The 24,433-nt window shown below is 33.9% G+C and overlaps 2 long non-coding RNA genes across 3 annotated transcripts in view; both read right to left on the reverse strand.

Annotated features, from left to right (window-relative positions):
* The window catches only part of LOC115031487, a 35,655-nt gene extending 26,487 nt beyond the window's left edge, over window positions 1–9,168 (reverse strand). For both annotated transcript variants that reach the window (XR_003837108.1, XR_003837107.1), the window contains exons 1-4: window positions 9,141–9,168; window positions 8,759–8,799; window positions 4,259–4,367; window positions 1,659–1,711 (exon numbers count right to left, since the gene is read on the reverse strand). This is a non-coding gene — a long non-coding RNA (uncharacterized LOC115031487). The remainder of the gene's footprint in view (window positions 1–1,658; window positions 1,712–4,258; window positions 4,368–8,758; window positions 8,800–9,140) is intronic.
* A 202-nt stretch (window positions 9,169–9,370) lies between these two features.
* The window catches only part of LOC115031486, an 85,304-nt gene continuing 70,241 nt past the window's right edge, over window positions 9,371–24,433 (reverse strand). The window contains exon 7 of the long non-coding RNA XR_003837106.1: window positions 9,371–9,494. This is a non-coding gene — a long non-coding RNA (uncharacterized LOC115031486). The remainder of the gene's footprint in view (window positions 9,495–24,433) is intronic.

Here is a 24,433-nt window from a genome sequence, read left to right on the forward strand (position 1 = left end):
CCAAGATTCACACACAAAAACCTGTCATATATTAAGCAGAATTGATGGTTTCAGACAAACACACACATTTCTTGTACAGGAGACAGGGTTTAGTAACTCAGAACTGTAATCCTGTGAATCAAATAATCTCTACTTCCAATTTTCTCTGATTCCTGTAGATTTAGGAAAGGTCTTTCTTCTCTTGAGCAACTCATAGGCAAGCTTTGATTATACCCAGAACCAGTTGCTACATGGATTATACACAGACCCTGACTGGTAAAAACTCTCATCACAGACAATTTTATTGGTTCATATTATATTTAATTAGAAGATAGTTTGCATCCCACAATGAATGGATTACAAGCCAACCAGTAAAGATCTCTCAAATATTAAGTTAACGCAAGATTGGTGTTGAAGATCTAAACTGCTGATTCCTTTATTGCTCTCTCCCCCTGAGAATATAAAAAGTGTAAGGCCAGAAAATCTTTTATCATGAACTCACTGACAAATAGCAGAGGAGCAAAAACTGTCATTAGTGCCTGATGCTGATCATGAATCTAGAATCTGAAAATGAATAGATCCTGAATATATGTAGGAATGCATTAATTTCCATCTGCAGTTTTCTGATTGTGACTCTGGGTACCCAAATGAAACTTGCTTTTGATTACTCTTAATATAATTGTGTCAGTTTTCACAAGTACAGTGATTGTAATAATGAATTATAACAGTATATAACACATTTTCTCTTTTTTAATGTCCACATAAGCTTCTTGGACACTGAAAATAAGTGGTGGGTCCAGTGCTTTTGAAGGAAATATATTCACTTAAGTCAGAATATCCCTGGGTGATATAATTATAAAGATAAAATATACAATATTTATTTTGGAAAGGAAATTATATATACATATATATGTGCACATTCTCAAAAATTCTTTGTATGTGCATTAATTTTACTCTTGCACACATGTGAAAACTTATGATATTGCCTATTAGTAACAATATATCTTGATAAAATAGTTGATTCAATATCGTTATTTAAATAATTTGTGTTAGAAAAAAATGCATTCCGTTCCCTATCCTTGAATATCTATCCCCACAACACTAGTACCAATATTCCATCTAACTTCATATACTATTTCACACCTTAATAACAACATTTTATTTAAGGCTTCTGTGAGTATAAGGATATGAGACCATCTATATCCACAAACTTTGGAGTACTATGCACTCACTTGGATGTATTCATCAGTCTTTGCCCTTGCGATTGATGTAGGAAATCCAGAGATTATAGCAGCAAACATATGACCAGCAGAATTTAAAAACAAAACAAAACAAAACAAAAAACCCAAAAAAACCCAGCAATACTAGTAATAAGAAATGAAAGTAGACACAAAGTACCATACTTACCCCAGACAATATTTGTAATTGATACCTGCTGTGTAGAAGGGCTAAACTCAATTTTTAAAAAATGTATTGCTACTGTTTATAGCAAAGACATACCAGGGTGGGCCCCAAAGACTCTAACATTGAAAACAGATCTATTTTGTTTCATTGTTCTTTTGTGGGTATTTGGTTAATTTTACTTTAGTACTTTTTTGCTAGGCTGGATAATTAATTTGATAATTTTTTTGTTTGTTTTTTTATTGTCGGGATGGTGAGACAGACACAGAGATAATTACCTTGTACACAACCAAGGGTAGATGAAATTTTATTGGCAAGGAGACAGGAATATCTGAGAGCAATTGGAAAAATGGAAAGACATTTCATTAGTTAAAACACATTCTGTGGAAAATATCAAGAAATAATAAAAATTAAGTTATATACTAACAAATTCATTCTAAAACATCAAACAGAAAAAATGTTTTTATGCTATCATATTGTAAATGTAAATATGTAAGAATAGCTTAACATGTATAAAGTACTCAAGTACAGTACTGCATTAATACAAATAATGACAAAGACTACATGATCATTTCAATGTTCGGTAGAAGAAAATTAAAATCTATGAGAATCTTTAGCCACTTTCATGGTTTGAAAATTAATTCAAATAATAGTTACAAAAATGAAGTTATATAAACATAAATATAATACTAACATATACAGATAATAAATACCTCTTTATATCTGCCCTTTTAAAAATCATTTTACATATTGTTGCCACTTCCATTGGACATTTTTTCAAAAGTTGTGTTCAGGTCAATTATTAGCTAACATAAATACTAGACATTATTTTTATGTGTTATGTAATATGCAATTTTCATAAAGCATACTCTGACAGAGGTCAGAGACGAGAAAAAAAAATAACCGATTGGGAATAGATGTGGAATCAAGTGGGGAATGGGAAAAGAGAGGAGCATTTGGAAAACAAAACAGGGAGAAACACCTAGGGTGAGGAAACAGTATTCTGAGAAGAAATAGTGTAGGAAGAGAATATGACTTGGCTCTTGAAGAGTACGGGTGAGGTAGTAGGGGAACATAATACAATTTAAATGTTATAAATTTTAATTTTTATATATATATATATATATATATATATATATATATATATATATTTGTGTGTGTGTGTATCTAAAAGAAATCATCAAATAATTTTTCTCAGTTGTCCATCACTTGTCACCCTACAAAGCTCCACGTACTGGACTTTGCTTATATTTAATTGAGTTATGGGCAAAAAGGCAGTTATAAATAGAATAGAAATTTCCAAACAACCCAAATTGTTGCCAAAAACTATTGGGTCTTCTTCCCAAACTGACAGCATGTTCCCATTGTTGATGACAGTGCTTAGAAATTTTATTAAAATGAACATGTCAAGTCAGTATTCTCCTAGTCCTCAAACTGCTACATTCTAGGGTTTTTCATAATGTACTAGATCCTTCCCACATATAGTATAACTTCCAAATAACGGAATTTATGTGCTGGTTGAGTGTACAATTAGGTGGGTTTCTTATTACTGTGTTTTGCGTTTGGTACAGGTCTTTCTGTGGATTTTCCTTGGCCCAATGTTATTATCATAATTGTATTATTTTTAAATGAATCTCTTATTGGTGACTACCTGATTCAATGATTTATGTTCCTGAATGAAAAACACACAACCTTTATATTTAATATGAATTTAACAGCACAATAGCTGAGTAACTGCCTAACTTCTTTGCTGTTAGAATCTCCTTCCACATATAACTCTGGGTTAGGCCTTACTAATTTCTTTTTTCTATTTCGGTTGCTCTTTCTTTAACTGAGCAGCAATCCAGGCCATGTTCTCCAGGCTCCTTTACATGGTAGCTCTGCTTTTCTCTCTTGCACATTCCCCAGGCACTTCATCTCTCTGTCCTTCCTCTTCATCATGTTTCCAAACACGGGAACCTTAAATCCTGCAGCTTTCTCTCCTTCCCAACACTTAGCTTCTGTGATCTTTATTTACCAATCATAATTAACTGGGGGCATGTTACCAAAAGCTATTTGCATATCCCTTCCTGGAAACAAGTTTTTTGGACAAAATTAACATTAAAATATAGTTACATTGAGGCAGGGAGTAACTCCAAGCCAGTATTGATAAGTCTATGCACACTATAGGTAACTTTTGTTTTATTTTATTTTATTATATTTACTGTCATATCTTTAAAAATGAATGAATAGATGGAAGATTTTACATATATATGGAAAATGTGGGCACTAGGATAAAGAGTATCAAAAGAACTCTCACATATAACCAATCAGAGACATCAAATTTAGTTTTCCATTAAGAGCAGAAAGAGTGACACAAGGTACCTCAGGTAGAATAGGTCTCAGGTTCAATGAATGTTCATCAACACATAACTGGACTCCACAGTTTTCTGAAATTTTCAGTGTACTTTTATATAGTTACAATTTGGTGATTTTTTTCCTTTTTGTTGTTTCATATTGATTGTTTGGATTTTTATTGTTTTGAATGTGCTTTCATTTTTTGATTTTATAGAGATTTTTTTCATTTGAATTTTTGTATCTTTTTGCCAAAGAACTTAAAGTAGGGTGACAAATGGGAGAAGATTTGAAGAATTGAGGGAGTAGTATAGTATAATTGATATTTTGATTAAAAATATTGAATTAAATAATGTAAAATTAAATATTAAAATATATTTCAGTGTTAAAATATATTTTGTAATTTAAAAACATGGCTAGTAATAAATATATGGTTAGACATGATTTAAGCTAACGTGTAGTATGTGAGAAAATATAAAATTTTCATTATATTTTATAGAAGCAAACAAAAGTGAAATTCAGTAATGAAGAGTTTTTACAATACCACTAGCTAAGTGTGGTGATCTGCATCTGTAGTGATCTTCTCATGAAGTTGAGAGGAAGCATGGGTTCAGTAATGACCTTCAAGTCTCAGATGACAGCACAGTGAGACTCTGTATCAGACATATATAATATGCATTAAGCCAACACTGTGGTAAAGGTAACATATGCATACTTTAAACTGTAAATAAAAGTATATGTAGATAAATATTCCATAATCAAACTTAAACTAAGTGCTGAGAGCGTTTGTAAAGAATGGTGTACAGTTTAAAGAAATGTTCACCATTCTTAGTCACCATGGAAATTCAAATCAAAGGACCCTGAAATTCAATCTTTTGTTTATCAAAATTCCCAAGATCAAAAATTCATGTGGTAGCACATACTGGTAAAGACAGAATAAGGAGAATATTCCTCCATTGTTAGTGGGAGTGAAAATTTTACAACAACTGTGGAATCAATTTTTAAGTCCATCAGGAAATTGAGACTAGTTCTGCCAAAGACATTGCTATAACACTTCTGGGCATATACACAAAAGTTGACACATTATATTACCGGAATACTTGTTGCCTACATTCATACCACCTTTTTTCATAACAGCAAGGGACTAGATATAACCTAGTTGTCCCTCAACAGAAGAATGGATAAAGAAAATGTGGTTAATCTATACATTGGAATACTATTCATCTATTAAAGTCAAAGATGTTTTTAATTTTGCAGGGACATTGTTAGAAACTGAGAATAACAGTGTCAAAGGTAATCCAGAGCTGTACGGCATGTACACATTTCTTGAATAGTCCTTAGCCCAACAATGCAGGAGAAATATGGTACAATCCACAGAATCAACAAAACTGGACAATGTTGAAGTCCAACGGCTGGATGCACAAACCTCACTCATAACTAGATAGTCATCTGAGGTCGATAGAGACACAGAACAGATTAGGACATGACAAGGAGACAGTTGATATTGAATATGTTTGGAATGAGGAGAGGCTGGGTGTGGCTGAGAATGAGAATAGACATGGGTGGAGGGTCATCTGGTGACCAGCTGGAGACATAGGATAGGAGAGGATACAGGGAGTGTAGGAGGATGACTTTAGCTGAGAATCCTATCAGAGGGGCATAAAAAATAAAACCTAAAGCAAACATTTAAAAAAAAATAAACAAAAAAACAAGAGTCTCAATTGTCCACCTCTTATAGCACGGCAACACTTCTTAGAAAAGAGAGTTGGACCAATTCACCTAAAAATGTTCAACACAGAATTTGGCCTGCCTACAAAATGTGTCAGGACAAAAATGGAGCAGAGAATGAGAAAAGAGCCATCTGATGACTTCCCCAACTTAAGATCAGTGTCATGTGAAAGGGACATCCTAACATTGTTACTGGTATCTGCTATGCTGTGAGACAGGAAAATAAAATAATTATTTTATGAGAGGCTTTAACTATCTGTTGGTGGAGACAGACACACAAACCCACAGACAAACAACAGGTCCAGTATGCAGGAAGTCTTGTGGAAGAGTGGGAGATAGAAGTGAGCAATACAGAGGTATAAAGGATAACAGGAGAAGAACAATAGACTTAAACCTGGAACCCTATGGACTCAAAGCCTGTGTTTCAAATCAGGGACCATAAAGTTCCTTGTCCTAGACTCCTTATTCATTTGTAGGAAATGTGGGCTTAGTATTCATGTGGGTCCTCGAAGAGGTAGAGTGGGGGCTGTGTTGGCCTTTCTTCTCTGCTATTGGATTTCTGTCCCCTACCTGCACAATCTGGTTGTGCCTCACTGTGAGAACTTGTTCCTAGACCCGCAGGACTAGGTGGCTCAGGGTGGGTTGGTAGCCAATGTGGAGTCTGATTCTCTTAGCTAAATATGTAGGTGGTGGTAGGGAACCATTTGTAAATGTGGGAATAGGATCAGAAGAGGATTTGGGGCTGTTATCAGGTTGTAAGGTGAATAATAAAATAAAAATTAAAAAAAGAATAATGTACAGATCTTCCAAGAAAGATACCATATGACACCTGAAAGAACAGGAAGATGCCTTAATTCATATGAAAATAAACTAGTAAATGAAGTTTTTTAAATATACCTTTTGAATAAATATAATAAAATTGCTAATAAAATCCTAAGCAGTTTCATTACTTATAGGAAACCATATGTGATATATTAATAAAAGCATTACATTAAAATCTTTCTCATTTAATTTTATTTTAGTTTTATGGAAAATTTCCTTATGCTAACAGGATTTTTTTCAAATTATTTTTCTTATGTCAGTGTCTCTAGTTAAAATTGTATGGTTTTACATGGAGTTAGAAGTGTATGTAGTGCTTTTGATGATCTGGTTCTTGTACTGAAAACCCATGAAAATCTCTCTGCTAGTAAAATAGGAAATCAGTTTAATTTCACATGCTAATATCATTCATATATCAGAAACTTGCTTATAATTCAGTTGTATAAAAACTAGTTTTCAGTACTGACAGCACTAAGTGGAATTATGATTTTATGTTAGTAGTTTAAAGTAGGTTAGTAGTAATTTAAAGTAGGTTGCCCTATAGGAGACTATACATGGTATAATATTAATCATGTATTTTAAATACTTTCATTATAAAATATCTGGATGCAGAAAAAATGTTAACAGAACAAATTCAAATATTTTAATAATGACCACAAACACATTTTAAAACTAATAAGAATACCACTTTAAATGTTCTTATTAATTGATTAGAATCTTAGTAGTTTGTCTAAGCTCCAAATTCAAAATTCTATATAAATAATAAGACTATACTCCTACCAAGCACAGGTAATGTACACTTTCTTCTATGGCCAAACAATTTAAAATTCATAAGAAAATCCATGATAGTCAACTTTGACAAAACAACCTGAAATCACAATTGAATTAAGATCATAATATACACATTCTTTATTCGAAATAATTATAACTTTGATATTTCTATTCTTATATGTTTAAATATATACTTCAAGGGAATAATATTACTCCTTAAAAACCTGCAATTAAGCCAAGGGTAGTGGTCTGTGTCTTTTAAATCTTAGGAAAAAGAGGGTTAAAATCATGTGGATGCCTATGAATTTGAAGCCAGCTCAACCTACATATATGACTGCTATGTCCTAGGCAACATAGTAGTCCTTTATAAAATAAATTCTATTTATATATCATGTGTGTGGAAATATACATGCACGTACTTGTTCATTTGTATATAGATGTGTTGTGAACAGAGGTATGTAGTATAAAGAGGTCAAGATTACCTATCTTTCCATTTAATTTCCTTCATATACTTTGAGATAGAGACTATAATTAAACTTAGATCACTATAATCTGAGATCAATAAAATGAAGTGTAAGTATCCATGCTGGAATTACAGATAGACAATCTCATGCCAATTTTTTGCTTAGTTATACATCTGAAGATTCAAAGAACAAAAACTCTTCTCTTTATGCTCGAATGCATGCATACTATAGAACAAGTAAACTCCAACGTTTTGACCTCTTATACAATATAAAATGTAAACATTACTAAGAAAATTAAGACAACACGATCAGATTTTATACAATGATGAGCTCTGTATAGATAATAGTATATATACATAAGGAAATTAGTACCCTAGTTATATGAAATGTAAACATATGTCATACCTACATGAGTAAGTCTTTGACTAGACATTTCTCCAAAGATTATATGTATATTTAAACACACACACAAACACACACACACACACACACACAAAATGTATACAATATATATTGTATATATTGAAGTAAAGAACAAATGTAAATTGGTTTTCCCACTCAGACAATAAAATAATTAATTCAAAATGATTCCCATAAAAATGACTCTAAACTTAGAAAAAAAATCAAATTCCAAAATATCTTCCTTTTCTTGCTTTAATTAAAACAATATCTGGTATTATAAGTAGCCACAGAAGTAATGATTGAAAAATATATTCCAATTAGCACAATTAAATAAATTTGAAATGTTCATTATATACTAAAAAGGTTTGTATGGGCCAAATAAAAAGCTCAATTTGTTTGACAATGTTTACTTAAGAGAGTTAGGGCATGAGGAGGAAATCCTGAATAGAGGAGTAGTTAGCATTCATACATCCCACAGGAGATGTGCTACACTTAGAACCTTGGTTTCTACACAATTTTTCTATGCTGTTTAATTTTTATTTATTCTCTCTGTCTCTCTCTCTCTGTCTGTCTCTCTTTCTCCCTCTCTCTCTCCCTCTCTCGCTCACTCACTGACTCTTATGCAGATTACTTCCAATGAGTACTTACACTCAATGCAATAACTACTACAATCATGATATGATAGTCAAAATAAACTACTAATTTTAACATTAATAGAGAACTTTGAGATCACTGTTACTAAGTGTAGACATCTGAAACTATAAAATAACAGATTTCGTAAGCATACAAATGAAAATAAAATACCATGCTAAATATATATCATGCAAACCTGCTGTATGAAAACAAAAAAATTGTCTTACCTACATGAGTAATTCTTTGAGTACAAATTTCTCCAAAGAAGCTATGCAAAAATACAAATAGAAAATAAAAAATAAAAAATCAAAACAGATCAACATGTTAAGCCTTATGAAAGCAGAAATTTAAATAGTCTTAAAATAGAATCTATGACTCTAACAGCCATACTTCTAAGTGGAGAAACAAATTCTTGAAATAATTTTCAAATAAGCAATAGATCTAAGAAGGTAGAGTTAGCAATGTAATTTACTATACATAATATATATTGTGTTTGCAAGAATTTGAAGAATTTCTGATATCTTTCAATTATTTTATTAGAATTTCATGTTTGAGTATTATTATATTTACCAACATTTCTACCAATTCAAACTCTTCCCAGAAACGTACAAACAATCACTCATTATTTCTTCTCCTCCTCCTCCTGGTGTTCCTGGTCCTCCTGTTCCTCCTGCTCTTCCTGCTCTTTCTGCTCCTCCTGCTCCTCCTGTTGTTTCTCCTCCTACGCTGCTGTTGCTGCTGCTGCTGCTGCTGCTGCTGCTGCAGTTGCTGGCACTGCTGGCACTGCTGGCACTGCTGCTGCTGCTCCTGCTGTTGCTGCTGCTGCTGCTGCTGCTGCTGCTGCTGTTGCTGTTGCTGTTGCTGTTGCCGCTGCTGATTCTGCTGTTGCTGCTGCTGGTTCTGCTGCTGCTCATGTTGTTCCTCTTGCTGTTGTTGTCGTTGTCGCAGGCGCTGCCTCCGCCTCTGTAATTTAAATGTGAAATATAGTTAATAGGAATACCAGATTTTAAAACCTCAAATATTTCACCATGCAATCATCACTTGTTTCTCTGTTTAGGAATCCAGATGGAGATCTATGAGCTTTCCTAGAAAATCAGAAGATCATGTCTCCTTTTAGGACATTATATTAGTTTATAGGTTTGACTTCATAGTTTAAAAACAATATATTTTTTATTTTAGAAAATATAGCAATAATTTCAAGAAAAACAAAACTTAAAATGTAATGTATGTAATAAAAAATTTATATTCATTTAAAAATGAAATACATTGCCACAGTATACAAATGCAAATATGATAAGTAGTTACTTGACTGGAGGTATAGTACATTTTCCATAAACACAAATCTAACTCACCATAACAATTAGTCATTATTTAATGTCTGTCACTGTGTCTATCTCTGCGTCTGTCTGTCTGTCTGTCTGTTTGTCTGTCTGTCTCATAGGTATTATCAGGTTTTCCATGATTATGAAAACTTGGTGAAGATAAAATGAACAGCCGTGATTTAAGGACCGATATATATAATTTAAATGAGAGTCAGCATGGATTCAAAGTGGGTATAGACCTTTGTCCCATTGTCTTTTCCCTGACATGCTGTGAGGACTAATGGATATGTACTTCCTCATGGAGGGGTGTGATACAAAAAGTTAAAAAAATCAAATAAAAAACATTTTATTTTACTTTTTTCTAGGGAGCTTTCATGTGGTAACAGATGAATAACCTGAATAGTATAGTAGAACACTTGAAGGGTGTTCAATAGGGATAGTCTGAAAATAATCATGCTTGTGCCCCTTCTTTCATTCTTACTGTTAAACTCATGTTCAAATAAATGCTTACTCAGTATAAAATGTTTGGTATTCATAAAATCATCATTATAATTATAATGATAGTGTAGTTACAATCTGCTCAATGTTTTATGAGTACTAATCACTGAATAGGAATCATATCAAGTATATTCTTTTAAAAATAGTTTTAAATATTTCATCATATTTGTTTTCCACATGATCCACAATACTGACCAAGTGTTCCTGTATCTCAGGCACTCCATAATTACTAAAACATGGTGAATATAACCTGAACACCAGTGTCTAAAGGACCAAAGATACATCTATGTAAATAAAAAGACACTTTTTAAAACACAGTAAGTCATTATGATATCTTTTAAGACAAAGAAGTGTCTCAGAAGTGGCTTATACATCCGTAAGTAAAATATTTAAAGTCTTGTGAAATCTGGGCATTTGTTCTTTAAGGACCAACAATAAAGTTAAAGATCAAGACTAAAAAGAATTTAATGTGTAGATTTTAGTATATATCCATCTAAGAGAATGATTTGAGCTCTTCTGAATGTTTTGGGAATTTAATATAGATACTTGCATTGAGGTGACCAACATCTATGAAAATAGATTGTCACTGCTTTATAAATATTTGAAATTATAATGTTAATATCTAATATGCATTATATCTGATACTGAACTCCCCAAAGAACTTTCAAACCAGAGTCTCAGAAATGCGAATCTCAGAAAATGGTGACTTTTGAGAGATGTAATTTTAAGGTACTTTAAGAGGTTTTTGTTAAAACAACCTAAGGTCTTTCATTTGGTCCATTCAGAGTCAGAATTTAGTCTGTCCAGTTTCCCACTCAGTATAAGACAAAGATCTATTCTTCACGGTTGGAGTAGTTGGGGTTTCCAATAGCACCCTATCTAGCTAATATTCCAAGATGAGGAGTTAGTCAGTTACTCTATAAATTTTGTCTTTATTTGACTCATGACATGAAACATGCTAAAAAGTTTTATGGGAGCTTCATCAATACAGTGTTCCTGAGCTTTGTGTAACACAAATAATGAAGAATACTTCTAATTGCTTTGGGTAAAACTGTCTAATTTCTGATTACAAATTAAATATTGAATAACTGTTTTAATCTCTGAAGAAAGGTCATTTTAGTTCTACAGTGTGATGTTCAAAAATGTAAGGAATGCATTTTGATAAAAGTTTAGGTACCTAGAATCACAGTGTTATGTCACCCTAGATGGCTTATATAAGAAAAAAGATAACAGTATCCTGTAAAAACTAAAACCCATCTATGTCTATCCTGCCCAGTAATTGACTTTTGGAAAGTTTACCAATCATAAGTAAGCTGGTGGCAGAATCACAGAGCACCTACAAGTAGACTTTCTCCTCTCTAGGACAGGCAGACTCGGAGGCCAAACATTAGCATTAGAATACAAGCAGCATTATGTCAACCCACTACATTTTTCTAGTATTATTTCTATTCTTGGTCCACTTCTATAGTTGTCCACCTATATATGAAAATAAACATGAACCACCTTTACTTCTATATTTTTACCTTGTCTAGTGGCATTTTAAAAGCAGTTCAGCCCTGTTATCTCAAGTAGCTACCAAATGATACTTCTTCCCAAATGTGGGATTCAGAAGGCAGTATGTAACCATGCATCAATAAATTCTGCAACTGTATACAACATGCAAAAAGACTGTCTAACTATAATTTACTATGTAGACATCCTCAGCCTTGTTAGCATTACATTAGATATTCTACTAATCAGTATTCTACTGAATAATTATGATCATATCATTATTAATGTTAATTAAAACTTGAGTAACAATCATGAAAACATGTTCCAACCAAATTAAACTCCCTCATTCAACTAGATTTCAGTTGGCTGTCTCAATTCCTACAGCTGGATAGCATGGATTCTCTTGGAAAACCCATCATTCCAATTGACATTATCACAAAAATTTCCTGAGTGCTGTTATATAAAATTAATTTTCCTAGTGAAAATAATAAATCATGTCTCATACTGCATTTAATGGCAAACTAATTTAAAATTTCAACAAAATTTGCTTTGAGGAACAAATGAGGCTCTTGGGCTTATTTCAAAGCAAAAGAAATGGGCTATTTACTGGATCATTACAACTCCAAAACAAAAGTTGCATCAGAAAATATATCCTTAGTAGAGAGCATGGCTTTTTATAGAAACTGTGTCCACTATACTTTCCTTACAAATATATTCTACACCACTTGGAAATTATATTATTTTAGAGAAAACTTGCATATAATAGTTGAGAGTATTAAGATGGACCCTCAGAAAACCATGTGTTAACATTGAGTGCTCATTTCTGGAGTCATAAAATAAATCAAGAATCCAAGTTTTGATGATCTTTCATAAGCTGACACTGATAAACTCCCCAAGATATTATTATTTTGGCTTCCCCTAAAGGCCTCTCTAAGACAGTCAATTGCAGAAATCTCTGGGAAAGTATAAGAATTATCAGTTTCAAGGAAGTGTATTTTTTTTCTCCTTGCACCTTTCTATTTTAGTGCTCATAAAATTCCTGTACAGATAACAGAAAAGCAGGATGAAGGTCATTTTGAGAAACAACAGATACATGGTTTATCATGAAACTTGTATCCAGGTACAAGATATAGAAAGAAGATAATACAAACTACTTACATGTAGCTCACTGGTTCTTTCAAATTTATGCAAAATTTGAAAAAATTCATTTTTTTCATGTTTCAAAAATAGTATGCCTGTATTCAGGTAGTTGTTATTTGCTCACATTTCTCCACGTTTCAAAATGAACTTTCTCCTAATTTCAAAATCCACTATTATATTTTTAAATAATCATGTGTATAAGTATTCAAGGTTAGATCAATTTGTACTTGTACAGAAACCAATCACTTTAAAGTAGAACTTCTACAGGGATATGTTTATCAGCATACTTGCAGGATATGTTTAAATTTCAGGGAGAGAAGATAGTTGCTTTGATCATAAAGATTGAAGGTTTCATCAATGTTATGACCTACAAACATTTTCAAATATTCTACAAACAAATATGTTATCAGTGACCCTTTTACCACTGGAATAGACCACCTAGAATAGAGGAAAGTTTTGGCCTATATTGTAAAGTGAAAACGTAGTGTAGAACCAGAAAAAAAAAAAAGTGAAACTAAATACTACATATCACTCCTGAACAGAGAAATCAAGGAATTAGGAAGACGATCAGTATTGGTACTCAGAATAATGAAGTATCAATTCAGAGAATGAGTTTTAACCTGTTCTGGACCTGATACTGCAAGACTTAATAGTTGTAATTACAACCTGATGGACCTATAGATTGTTTTCAGGGGATTTGCTGAAAAATATTTCTTCATCCAATTCTCATATTTTAATTAATTTCTAAACTTTGATTAGCTGAATAAGAGCTACCATTTAAAGCTGGGCATGGTGGTGCACTCCTTTAATCCCAGCACTTGGGAGGCAGAGAAAGGCAGATTTATGAGTTCCAGGCCAGCCTGGTCTACAGAGTGAGTTCCAGGACAGCCAGAACTGCACAGAGAAACACTGTCGCGAAAAACCAACCAAAGAAACCAACAAACAAAAGAGAGCTACCATTTAACAACAAACGGAGAGCAAGTAAAGAATCAAACATGAAAAGTGGAGCATGTCTTCACTTGACTCAATATCTCAAGCAATAACACCATAATTTACTTCACTTATCTAGATTTTAACAACATTTGAATGATGAACTTTTTATGACACCAAAACTTCTAAATGGAAATAGTGCAATAAATAGTGAAATATAGTACAAAAATCAAAGCATGAATCATACAGCAAATGAATATTTTGTATTAATTTAACCTTTAAAATGGTGGATCAAATGAAATTATTAGAAGGAGAGATTAAATATGAAGATGTCATAAATACCTAATTATTCAATCTTGCAATCATGCAGACTAAATATTAATTTTGTTCTTCATGTTTCTAGAAGAAAATTATCTAGCATCTACCTCTTTGCTGATACAAATCAATATGAGCAATAATTATCTAAATATCCCTGTGTTAGATTAACAAGCCTGGACAAACAGTTAAGGCTATTTTAAACAAAATAATTTGATATTCCCATGGTTTTACCATTCTTTTGCTGTCAAGGACCTAGGAATTAATATTTTGTCAAGTTTTCTACCACTGCACTACATCAATAGGCTCCACGGTTATTTTTCTTTCCTTTTTCTTCACTTCTCCTAAATTATTATGAGGAACTCTAAAATATAGTTCTTAGGCAAGGCAAGTAGTGTTCTTTCTACAAAAAAGAAGAGAAGAAAAGCAGCTACAGAGAATGAATTCATGTAAGTCTTGGAATATATACATGAGCATAGCTGTTATCTGCTAGGCAATCTGGCTAATGAGACTCTACTTTTGCTGTACCACTTTCCTCTCATAAAGGATATGCTTCCCTTCCCATAATGAACCCAAAACACAGTAAAGTAGCAGGATCAGTAGAGGGAATAGATATACAGATGGCAAGTAAATTGACCACATGTTTGTAGCAGTGGAGGATTGGTAACTGGGTGTATGCTTCAGAAAGTCCCAGATGCCTGGAAAGCAAAGGACTTCCAGAACTAAACAGGGATGATGTTAGTTGAAATACCACACAAAGCGGAGAGAACCTGTGGAGACCAGATCCAGAGGTTAGGCATGATATCCCATCCTGTTGAGGGAAGTAGACACTAATCAAACTCAAAAATTTTAGCCCAGAATTGCTCTTGTTTAAACGATATCCATGGACAAAGACTGGGGCAGAGACTCAAGGAAAGGCCTTCCAGAGAATGCTCTACCTGGGGATCCACACCATAATCAGCCACCAAACCGAGACTCTATTGGTGATTCCCAGAATTGTTTACTGACGGGAGCCTGATATAGTAGTGTGGAGCTTCCAGGGCCTGATCAATACAGGTGAAGAAGCTTGCAGCCAACCATCAGGCTGAGAATGAGTATGCCAATGGAGGAGGTATGGGAAGGACTGAGGGAGCTGAAGGGTTTTAAACCCCATAGAAGAACAAAAATATCAACTAACCAGAGACCCCAGAACTCCCAAGGCCTAATACACAGTCCAAAACATACACATGGAGGGACCCATGGCTGCAGCTGCATACACCACAGAGGATGACTTTATCTGTCATCTATGTGAAGGAAATCAATTGATCCTATGAAGGCTCATACCCCAAAGTAGGTGATTCTATGGAGGTAAGGTGGGATATTTGTAGGTTAGAAGGAAATCACCCTCATAAAAGAAAGATATATGTAAAACTGTAGGGGGATAACATTTGAAATGTAAATGAATATAATAACCAATATAAACATTACAAAATAATTGAAGAAAATTCCCAAGAAATTTAATTAAAATGATTAGTCATCTGGATGAAACCTGAAATAATTTATTGTGAAGAGCAGAAAACTAAATCTTAAATAATATTAAATTTAAGTTTTCCATTATTTATTTGAGATATATTGGCAGCAAATTGGTATTCGGTGAGATTTTTGTTAGATGTCTCTAAATGTTCCTAGGTTCTCTAATTTCCCCCTTTGTTCCTCTTTAAACACATACTCATGGTCCTTCTCTTTATTTCTCTTAGAATACTTGTCCAGATATATAATCTCTTAAGTCAGTAAGCTTTTTTCTGGCTCAAATCTATATGTCTGTGTAAGTCTCAATATTTGTACAATTACTGAAGAATCTATATCAATAATCAGGTTAGTGCGAATACAGTTAGGAACAGGATATCAGGGATCATATAAGATCAGAAAAATGTAGTCAGGAGGTAGAAAATGGCTTCTGTACTTGATGTTCCTATTGGACATTGAAATCAATACATCCTGCATGAGAAGGTCTCAAAATTCTGTGACTTAAGAATTCATCAAGGAAGTGGAGTACCTACTACATCCTTAGAAATATTTACATTGGCTACATGTAGGAGAGAGTGTCAAATTCATTCAGACTCCCGTATGTACAATTCCAGTGTTCACAGAAAGAACAGTACCCATGTGTATTTATGAGGACGATTTATTGGACTTTACTAAGGTAAACAAAAATTGAACTCCAATCAATAAAGGTAAGTTTGAAGCTCTAGGATGTAATTTTAATGGTGTCTGAATATTTTCTTAGAGTCAGCTATATTTTATGGGAGTCGGGTATATGACAGAACATATACAATGCAAATATGAATATTATATAACTTTAGTAAGACAGTAAAATTGAATTTTTTCCATATTTTTAATTGGGTATTTATTTCAATTAAATCTCCAATGCTATCCCAAAAGTCCCCCACACGCTCCCTCACCCACTCCCCTAACCACACACTCCCACTTCTTGGACCTGGAGTTCCCCTATACTGAGGCATATAAAGTTTGCACGACCAATGGGCCTCTCTTTCCACTGATGGATGACTAGGCCATCTTCTGATTCATATGGAGCTAGAGACACGAGCTCTGGGGGGTACTAGGTAGTTCATATTGTTGTTCGACCTATAGGATTGCAGATCCCTTCAGCTCCTTGAGTACTTTCCCTAGGTCCTCCATTGGGGGCCTTGTGATCCATCCAATAGCTGACTGTGAGCATCCACTTCTGTGTTTGGCAGGCCCCAGCATAGTCTCACAAAAGACAGCCATATCTGGGTTCTTTTAGCAAAACCTTGCTAGTGTATACTATGGTGTCAGCTTTTGGAAGCTAATAATGGGATGGATCCCCAGATATGGCAGTTTCTAGATGGTCCATCTTTACACCTCAGCTCCAAACTTTGTCTCTGTAACTCCTTCCATGAGTGTTTTGTTCCCAATTCTAANAAGGGGCAAAGTGTCCACACTTTGGTCTTTGTTCTTCTTGAGTTTCATGCGTTTAGTAAATTGTATCTTATATCTTGGGTATTCTAAATTTCTGGGCTAATATCCACTTATAAGTGAGTACATATTGTGAGAGTTCTTTTGTGATTGGTTTACCTCACTCAGGATGATGCCCTCCAGGTCCATCTATTTGCCTAGGAATTTCATAAATTCATTCTTTTTAATAGCTGAGTACTACTCCATTGTGTAAATGTACCACATTTTCGTATCCTTTCCTCTGTTGAGGGGCATCTGGGTTCTTTCCAGCTTCTGGCTATTATAAATAAGGCTTCTATGAACATAGTGGAGCATGTGTCCTTCTTACTAGTTGGAATATCTTCTTGATATATGCCCAGGAGGGGTATTGTGATATCCTCTTGTGGTACCATGTCCAGTTTTCTGAGGAACTGCCATACTGATTTCCAGAGTGGTTGTACAAGCTTGCAATCCCACCAACAATGGAGGAGTGTTCCTCTTTCTCCACATCCTAGCCAGTATCTGCTGTCACCTGAATTTTTGATCTTAGCCATTCTGACAGGTGTGAGGTGGAATCTCAGGGTTGNTTTGATTTGCATTTCCCTGATGATTAAGGATGTTGAACATTTTTTTCAAGTGCTTCTCAGCCATTCAGTATTCCTCAGGTGAGAATTCTTTGTTTAGCTCTGAGCCCTATTTTTTAATGGGTTTATTTGATTTTCTGGTGTCCATTTTCTTGAGTTCTTTATATATATTGGATATTAGTCCCCTATAGGATTTAGGATAGGTAAAGATCCTTTCCCAGTCTGTTGGTGGTCTTTTTGTCTTATTGACGGTGTCTTTTGCCTTCCAGAAGCTTTGCAATTTTTTTAGGTCCCATTTGTCGATTCTCGATCTTACAGCACAAGCCATTGCTGTTCTATTCAGGAATTTTTCCCCTGTACCTATATCTTCAATGGTTTTCTCTACTTTTTCCTCAATAAATTTCAGTGTCTCTGGTTTTATGTGGAATTCCTTAATCCATTTGGATTTGACCTTACTACAAAGAGATAGGAATGGATCTATTTGCATTCTTCTACATGATAACCAGAAGTTGTGCCAGCACCATTTGTTGAAGATGCTGTCTTTTTTTCCCTGGATGGTTTTTGCTCCCTTGTCAAAAATCAAGTGACCATAGGTGTGTAGGTTCATTTCTGGGTCTTCAATTAACTCAAACAAGTCAATGGCCTTTCTCTACACAAAGGATAAACAGGCTGGGAAAGAAATTAAGGAAACAACACCCTTCTCAAGAGTCACAAATAATATAAAATGCCTTGGCATGACTCTAACTAAGGAAGTGAAAGATCTGTATGATAAGAACTTCAAGTCTCTGAAGAAAGAAATTAAAGAAGATCTCAGAAGATGGAAAATTCTCCATGCTCATGGATTAGCAGGTTCAATATAGTAAAAATGGCTATCTTGCCAAAAGCAATCTACAGATTCAATGCAATCCCCATCAAATTTCCAACTCAATTCATCAACGAATTAGAAAGGGCAATCTGCAAATTCATCTGGAATAATAAAAATCCTAGGATAGCAAAAACTCTTCTCAAGGATAAAAGAACCTCTGGTGGAATCACCATGCCTGACCTAAAGCTCTACTACAGAGCAATTGTGATAAAAACTGCATGGTACTGGTATAGTGATAGACAAGTAGAATAGTGGAATAGAATTGAAGACCCAGAAATGAACCCACACACCTATGGTCACTTGATCTTTTACAATGGAACAAAATTGAATTTTCTATTACACTTTCTATTATATTTCTTTCTCTGGGCAACCATGTCAAATATACCGTGAATATCTGTGAAACTTTTGGACAGTCTTTTAAAACTAGATTTAAAATGACAATATTTGCTAACTGTAAATTTTATCCATGAGAAGATATTTGTCAAAAAGTACAGAATAACCATGATATACATTACAGATACAAATAAGTAAATTAAAAGGAAGACCAAAGTGAGGATGTCTGAATCCCGTTTTAAAAGAGGCACAAAATTGCAATGGAAGCAGAGGACATAAGGGATGTTCATTGTAGGGAGGAGAGGGAGGGACTGAGTTGACAAGATCAGGTAGAAAAAAGACAGGATATAGGAGCAGAAAAATGAATTGAAATGAATTGCCACGGTTAGGAAATGGTGAATTTCTAAGAAGACTCAGAGGCCAGAGATGTAAAACCTCCCAGATATCAGTACCTAAGGAAGATTTAGGGGAAATATTAACATGAACCACTGGGAACTCAAAAACACAGGCTGACCTGATGCCCTTGGCATATATGCTGCAAATTACTTCTCTGGACAACACGTTCAGATGTCAGGAAGGTTGGACAGAAAGGGAAGGAAATTATGATGGAGTAACAGGAAGAGGGAAGCATTTGAGATGTACATATATAAATAAGCCTTTTTAAATTCCTCTAGTATAATCCTTTCATAGGATAGATATGAAGTTGAGAACACATTGCATACACTGTTATCTTTATAAAATCTTTGCAGCATATAATAAATTTATCACATTGCTTTGCTTTAAAATGCGTAGACAATGACTCACAGTGTCTTTGTCAAGACATTTATATCATGGACAAGTAAGCATAATCTCATGGATACAAGATAGGTTCAATAGAATCACATGACCATCACATTTGATGTCAAAAAACATTTGACAAAATATAACACAATTTCATATTATAAGTATTGTTGAGATTAGAATGGTAAAGGCTATACCACATCAAACTAAAAACAGTATACTAAAAAACCAATTCCCAATAGCAAATTAAATGGAGAGATACTTGAAGCATCCCACTAAATTCAGACACAAGACAAGGATGCCCACTCTACCCATATCTTTAAATAAAGTATAAAAAAAAATTAGATAGAACAAAAAGACAACAAGAGGAGATCAAGGGACTACAAATGGACAAAGAAGAAGTCAAGTTTTACTACTGGCACATGATGTGATAGTATACATAAGGAACCCAAAAAATCTACCAGAGAAATTCTACAACTGATAAACAACTGCTAAAAGACTGGATAAAAACTTCACTCAAAAAAATTAGTAGCTTTTCTTTTTATAAATGAAAAATGGGATGAAAAAGAAAGTACTGAAACAACACTATTAACAATAATCAAAATATTATGAAATATCTCTGGATAACTATAACAAAACAAGTGAAAGACCTGTATTACAAAAACTGCAAGTCTCTTATGAAAGAGATTAAAGAAGATAGAAGAAATTTAGATATCTCTCATGTTCATGGATTATTAATATTCACAGTACTAATGACCATCACATCAAAAGCAATCTACAGATTCAATGCAACCCCTATCCCATTTCCAACACAAATCTTAACAAACATGGAAAGAACAATTTTTAATGTCATATGGAAAAAGAAATAAACAAAAAAAAAAAACTGGATAGGGAAAATAATTCTTAAAATTAAAATAACTTCAGGGGGAAATTATCCTCCCTAAACTCAAGTGTTACTGCAAAGCAATAGTGAAAAAAAAAACTGCATGGAATTGGTATAGAGAAAGACAGGTGAATCAATGGAATAGAAAAGAAGACTCAGACCTAAATCTACAAACATATGAACAGTTGATCTTTGCAAAAGAACAAAAAAATCATAATGGTAAAAGAAAGCATCATCATTAAAATTTGCTGGTATAACTGGCAGACTGTGTGTCAAAAAATTAAAATGGATCCCTATTTTTCAGAAAGCTCAAGTACATGTGGATTAAGGACAACAATTTAAAACCTGATACACTAAATCCAATAAAAGAGAAAGTGGACAGAGCCTTGAACTTATTGGCATGATGGGGTTTTCCCAAACAGAATGAATATGTCTCAGACTATATTTTCAAGAATTGATCAGCCAGAGAGAACAGGTCTGCCAGGAGTTCTAACACACCAAAGTTCACTTGAGAGACCACAACTGTTGACCAAAATTGGAGCCATGCAGGATTGGCCTGTAACCTATAGGACCCCGACATCAAAGAGCATCCAGGGACAGAATTCTTATTGTTTCTATGTGTGACAGAGGTCTGACCCTGTGCCAAAAATATTGAAACACTGCCCTCAATGCAGTCCTGCCCAGAGAAAGCAGTTCTACTAGGGGTTCTAACACATTAAAGATCACAGGAGTGCTGAGATACCTAAAATCACTGGCTCAGAAGCTCACCGGAGAGACAAGCTCCAGTCAGAGACAGTACAACCAACTAAAACCAGAGATAACCATATGGAAAGAAGCAAGCTCAAGAACCTAGGTAAAAGAGATGAAATCTGCCTGGTATCATCACAACCCAGTTTTCCTATCACAGCAAGATTGGAAAACACAATACCCCTGAAAAGCAAGATTCTATTTTAAAATCACATCTCATGATGATGACAGAAGATTCAAAAAGGACATAAATAACTGCCATAAAGAAATACAGAAGAACATAGGATCTTAAAAGGGAAATAGAAACAATAAAGAAATCACAAAGGGAGATAGCCCTGGAGATATAAATCCTAGGAATGAGAACAGAGTCCTAGATTCAAGAATCACCACCAGAGTACAGGGGATAGAGGAGAGAGAGAATCTCAGGCCAATAAGATAACTTAGAAAACATTGAAAAAAAATGTCAGAGAAAATGCAAAAAAAAAAGATACTAGCCCAAAACATAGAGGACATTTATGACACAATTAAAAGTCAAAATCTAGGACAATATGAATATAAGAGATTGAAGATTCCCAAATCAAAGGGCCACTAAACAACCTCAACTAAATTATAGAAGAAATTTTTTCTAACGTAAAGTAAGAGATGACAATAAACATACAAGAAGCCTATAGAACTCCAAATAGATTTGAACAGAATAGAAATTCCTTCAGTCACATAATCAAAACACCGAATGCAGAAAACAAAGAAGGAATATTAAAAGCAGTAAGAGTAAAAGTTCAAGTAACAAATAAAGGCAAACCTATAAGAATTACACCAGGATTTTCACTAGAGAATTTAAAAGCCAAAATGCCCTGGGTAGGTATCATTCAGCCACAAAGAGAACACAAGTGCCAGTCCAGGCTACTATATCCAGAAAATCTCTAAATTAACATAGAAACCAAGATGTTCCTTAGAGGTGTGTCTCTAGCTGCATATGTAGCAGAAGATGGTCTAGTCGGCCATCAATGGGAGGAGAGGCCCTTGGTATTGCAAAGATCATATGCCCCAGTACAGGGGAATCCCAGGGCCAGGAAACAGGAGTGGGTGGGTTGGGGAGCAGGGTAGGGGGAGGGAATAGAAGGCTTTGGGGATAGCATTTGAAATGTAAATGAAGAAAATATCTAATAAAAATGCCTTCAAAAATAAAAAAAACAAATATACACAGAATATTTCCATTAAATCATTTCTATAGAGGATAATAGATCAAAAACTCCAAGACAAGGAGGCAAACAACTCTCAAGAAATAGTAAGAAATTAACTTCTTTCAACAAACTCAAAGAAAATAGCCCCACACGTTTAAACCCACTTCTAACAACAAAAATAACAGTATTTAACAATCCCAGGTACTTAGTAACTCTTAATATCAATGGCCTTTATGCCCACTAAAAATGCATAGACTGTCAGATGGATACTAAAATAGGACCCTGAATTTTTCTGCATTTCATGCAAATGCATCTCAGTGACATAAATAGACACTACCTCAAAGTAAAAGGGTGGAAATTTTTTTCCAAGAAAATGGTCACAAGAAACAAGCTGGAGTTTAGTGAAGAATTTTATCAGACTCTCAAAGATGACCTAATACTGATACTCTTCAAACTATTCTATAAAATAGAAACAGTAGGAACACTACCCCATTTTTTTGAAAACACAATTTACACTAACACCTAAACCATAAAAAGACCCAACAAAGAAAGATAAGTCCAGAACAAATCCCCTTAAAAATATCAATGCAAAAATCCTCAGTGAAATATTGCTCACCAAATACAAGTACACATCAAAATGATCATTCACCACATTCAAGTAGGCTTCATCCAAGGATTGTAAAGGTGGTTCGAAATATGGAAATCTATCAATGCAATCCACTAAAATACAAAATAAAGTAAATGTAAAACTACATGAACATTTTACTAGATAGTGAAAAATATTTGACCAAAGTCAATACCTGTCCATGATAAAAGTTTTGGAAAGATCAGGAATTTAAAGCCTAAAGATAATATAAACAAATATAAACAAAGCCTAAAGATAATATAAAGATAATATTACCTAAAGATAATATAAACAATATATGGTAAACCAGAAGCCAGCATCAAACTAAATTGAGAGAATCTTGAAGAACCAACAAAAATCAGGATAAATACAAGACTGCCCACAATCTCCCTTAGTATTCAATATTATCTTTATACCCACCAACAAATCTGAACTGTTACCTTCAGCAAAAGTATTAATTTTATAGCATTAAGAAGGAAATTACTGCACAGGTTAAATTGCAGAGAATTTTAACCTGTCTATCCCTGACTTATGAATCCACAAAATCCATTGTTATTCCAAGATCAACAATATTGCAGAGTGTGTGTAAAAAATATAATATTCAACAGTATAGGACAATGACTGTTTGGAAATTGTCTTTTGTATAACGTATAGACTTTATACACATAACAATTTTATACACATAACTCTCAAAAGCATATGTATCTAAGAAAGATTAACAAAATGTCAACACAATCTACATATTAAAATGTATATGTAAAGCCCAGGAACCTCCAAATTCAATACAGTATTTCAGACACCTAAAAAATGTGGGATCAGAAGATAACCTTGTATAATGAAGAGTACTCCAGTTTGCTATCTAACACAAAATGGTCATTACTGGAAGCACAGATTGGCACAACTAACACTATAAACTGATGACGTTTAATTTATGTCTCAAAACTGAAGTTATGTGTATATGTAAATTTGTATATAATAACAATTACTAAAAATGTCTTGAAATTAAAAGAGATCAAGTAAAATAAGTGGGAGGGATAGAAGAAAAAATTTCTTTGAAAAATCATTAAATTCTCAAATAGTACACAATTTTTTTTCACTTTCCAGTAGCAGAGATATAAAGAATGTCTGACCCTCCACTTGACATTTGAAAAAACAAACCTACCTAAACATGATAAAAGCAATCTACAGCAAACCAGTAGCCAACATCAAAGTAAATGGTGAGAAGCTTGAAGCAATCCCTCTAAAATCAGGGA

This window comes from Mus caroli, chromosome 7 (assembly GCF_900094665.2).
Source record: "Mus caroli chromosome 7, CAROLI_EIJ_v1.1, whole genome shotgun sequence".
Taxonomy (NCBI): Eukaryota; Metazoa; Chordata; class Mammalia; order Rodentia; family Muridae; genus Mus; species Mus caroli.